Below are 3,536 nucleotides of genomic sequence, written 5' to 3'. Positions count from 1 at the left end.
AGAGGGGATCCTATAGATCAAAAAGTTGACACAGTTTGATTCCGCACCCAAAAACGAACATCTGTCAGACGAACTCCAGTTGTTTCCCAGTATTTCAGTTCAAACGTGGACCAAATTGTTCTGAAGAGAGGCGCCTGTGCTGGATATGACGCGATCAAACCACAAACACGTGACGTGTAGAGGAGGAAGAAGCGAAAGTGAAAGTTCTCAACTTCGGGCTCCATCCTGAGTGACCGAGCCCTGATGGAAAACCTCTAATATTCAGGTAGCATTTGGTTCTTTCACTGCTGTCGTCTCGAATCAATGTTCCGCTGCGAGATGCGGCTTAATAAGCTGCGTGTGCGCAATGAGCGTGCGCGTGTTTCGGACGCACATTGCGGCTGGTCGACGGGAATGTTGTGACGCATGATCAAACTTTGTAGCGTGTTTCCTCTAACTGCGTTTTCCGCTAACCCTGAGCCAACATTTTAGAGGTTGAGGAAGCACATTTTAATACTCACAATAAGTCACAATATTATTTGCAATTAGTGGAAAAATCCACGGAAAGAGGGACACAAACGCGACAGTTTTAGCCTCCTCTCTTTGTCCCTCCACCAGGGGGACAATCAATCCTTTATTTAAAAAAGGAGAGTAAAGAGGGAGAGATCAAGGCATTCCATTTTATTGTTTTAACAACTGGGTCTTTGTGGAATATGAATTTGTTATTATGGATTTATGAAATGTGTTCTGTTTTGAATGAAGCAGTCAAGAAAACGAAAGGAAACCTAAACCCATGGTGTTTTCATATTTTTGGTCCTGTACATGTGGTCAGATCAGATTAGTCTGAGCAGAATTGGGTCTTTTTTGCCCTTTGCTGTGTGTCATCTATTCTATTCAGCATGTTGGGTTGCTTGACTTCTGTTGGGTTGTGGCAACTTGATCCTCACTTCTGAGATATTGACACACCTTTTTCCTGAGGCTGGCTCCAATGCTGCCAACACACCTGGCCATGGATATGGTGGGACTTCTGTGATGAGTGGGGTCAGAGGTGGTGGACAAGCTCTGCTCCAAAACAAGCTTGCTAGATATGTTTGGGATCTCCTCCGCCACAACCAGCAGCTGCAACTAGTAGCTGTGCACGCCATGCAGAGTTTTGACCTCTAGGTCAGGCTACAGATGTTTTTTCCAGCACCATCATGTGTTGGTGAGAAACATGATGCACCTGATCAAAAAAGCTGCTTGTAATCTGACAGACGAGCCATGATGAGATGTCAAGGTGTTGTTGAAAATGAAGATCCTCTTCTTGGAATCCTGTCTGAGATGACAGAAGATGATGCTGCATTTGACCCACTTTGATGATGTGATGACGTATTTCTGTTTAGTTTTGAATGCATTCTCATCTTATTTGTTGAATTTAATGTTGAGAACTGACATCTTGAAAGAATTTAGGTTTTCTCGTAAACCATAACCAGATAAAGAATGATTTAATTTGTATTTGTGTGCGTCCGTCTGATGCCACCGCACCTTCTGAAACACCCAGGAGAAACATTTTTTCCACAACTATTTTATGTTTAACATGGTGTAAACTTTTAAGATGTCCCAAAACTTTTTCCCAATATATATGTGGCCTGTATGATGTACAGGGTGACATCATATAATAGATTTGGATGTGAATGAGCCGACAATACGTCATTGGACAGACCTCTGCTTGTCTTCATGCTGAGAATCATGTTCTTTAATCTTCTTTTCTGTGTCAGCAGACTGTTCCTGCTTAACCGTTTAGACTCACGTTTAAAAATGAGCGAATGTGTGATGGAAGAGGAAGAGAGAGCAGAGTCCACAGTGTCCAGCTGTGTGTCCATGAAGAGCGACTGGTCCAAAGACAAACCTTTAAACTTCGGTATTGGACCTCAAGGCTCACCTTTAAAGTAAGGTTTTCTGAACCACATAACTCTGCCTTCGAACATTTCACAACCATACAAAACATCATTTTGTAGGTATTAGCCTCCACTATCGTGAAAAATGAAATTCATCAGCTCTTTAAAATGAAACGGTGCACAGTCCTTTCACCATGTTGGCCTGTGGAAAACCAGTGTTGTCGGCCCGATGGACCAGCGTCCCCGTCGTTGCCGGACCACCGTTGGCCACCAGTTGGGTTTTGGGATCAAAGTGGGGGCGTTTCCTGTATCCGGTTCTCCTCACGGATCCATGACTACAACATGTTGCTGCAAGTGCAGAGACGTTTGCTCTGGAAAGAACTTTAGAGCACATTCAGTGCTGCAGGATGAGGGGCTGGAAAAGGGGCCAGTTCTTTTCTCACTGCAGGGAACAGTTAAAAAAAGCAGCTTAAAACTCTGAAAACATGAAAATGATACAGAGACATCACTGATTTATTGATTCAGTTGTTATCCAGAATGGATTAGAAATGTTCCTGTTTGATAAAAATGCAGTGAATTGGGATTATTTAGCTACAACCTTTACAGATTATTTACCTTCATCACAGTCTCATCACTATTTCTGATGTTTCCTCAGGATGGACGAGGACAGAGCAGAGTCCACAGTGCCCAGCTGTGTGTCCCTGAAGAGTGACCGGTCCAAACGTGGATTAATAGACTTCAGAAGTTCAGACCAAATGTAAGAAAACTAAAGTGTGATGATGTGTTTGTGTGGCACCCTTTAAACTTTGGTATTGGACCTCAAGGCTCACCTTTAAAGTAAGGTTTTCTGAACCACATAACTCTGCCTTAGAACATTTCACAACCATACAAAACATCATTTTGTAGGTATTAGCCTCCACTATCGTGAAAAATGAAATTAATGAAACGATGCACCAACATGTCAGGCATTCGCTCCCATTAACTCCCATGTTAATTTTAGTGTGGTAAATCTTTTAAAACTGAAAATTGCTTGTGTTTTTAACTGATCATTTCTCCTACATGGGTTAACATCATCTCACAAAAATTCCTAGGCATATATTTTAAAGTTTCCCAACAATATCATCATTGCACAGTGCTCCAGCTCTCCATTTAGATACGGATGGGTAAGACATGGCAGGTCTGTGCAGCTTGTTCTGCCACACTGTTCCACCACATGTCATGAAAATTCATTAAAAAGTCTATTTATAAGGCTCCTGGTTCTAATAAACCCATAGACAACAATATCAGTCGTTTCTAAATGGTTGAAATAAGCTTTTGAATACTCTGTGCTATTTAATGATCAGTTTCAGAGACCAGACGACTGTATTTGGAGCATAAATGGAGAACTTTTGTTCTATTCTATGAGTTTATATTCCTGATTTGGCACTTTTATTTTTAACATAAATTCACAATGAGGAAAAGCCACTAAACACTTAGATCAAATACACTTTTCTCCAACTAAACGAGCTTGTTAGAACGTAAATAACTTTATATTTTTTGCTCAGTGTTCATTCAATCTTCAACTGTCAGAGCAAACTGAAAGTAGAAGTGAACGCAGCCTTTCTGAGGCGTTGCTAACGCCCAGTAGACATGTATAACCACTATTCCCATTTTTGACAGCTATCAGAAACGGTCTGCTTC

At 41.4% G+C, this 3,536-nt stretch overlaps 1 long non-coding RNA gene across 1 annotated transcript; it reads left to right on the top strand.

The window, feature by feature from the left end:
• The first annotated feature begins 243 nt into the window (after positions 1 to 243).
• On the top strand, positions 244 to 2,573 carry LOC115252082 (uncharacterized). The gene is made up of 3 exons (XR_003890519.1): positions 244 to 265; positions 1,740 to 1,907; positions 2,512 to 2,573. It is a non-coding gene; the product is annotated as an uncharacterized lncRNA (long non-coding RNA).
• The last annotated feature ends 963 nt before the right edge of the window (positions 2,574 to 3,536 follow it).

This window comes from Takifugu rubripes, chromosome 13 (genome assembly GCF_901000725.2).
Source record: "Takifugu rubripes chromosome 13, fTakRub1.2, whole genome shotgun sequence".
NCBI classification, from domain to species: Eukaryota; Metazoa; Chordata; class Actinopteri; order Tetraodontiformes; family Tetraodontidae; genus Takifugu; species Takifugu rubripes.
The sequence above is the reverse complement of the archived record's forward strand: the minus strand, read 5'-3'. Positions and strand labels throughout refer to the sequence as shown.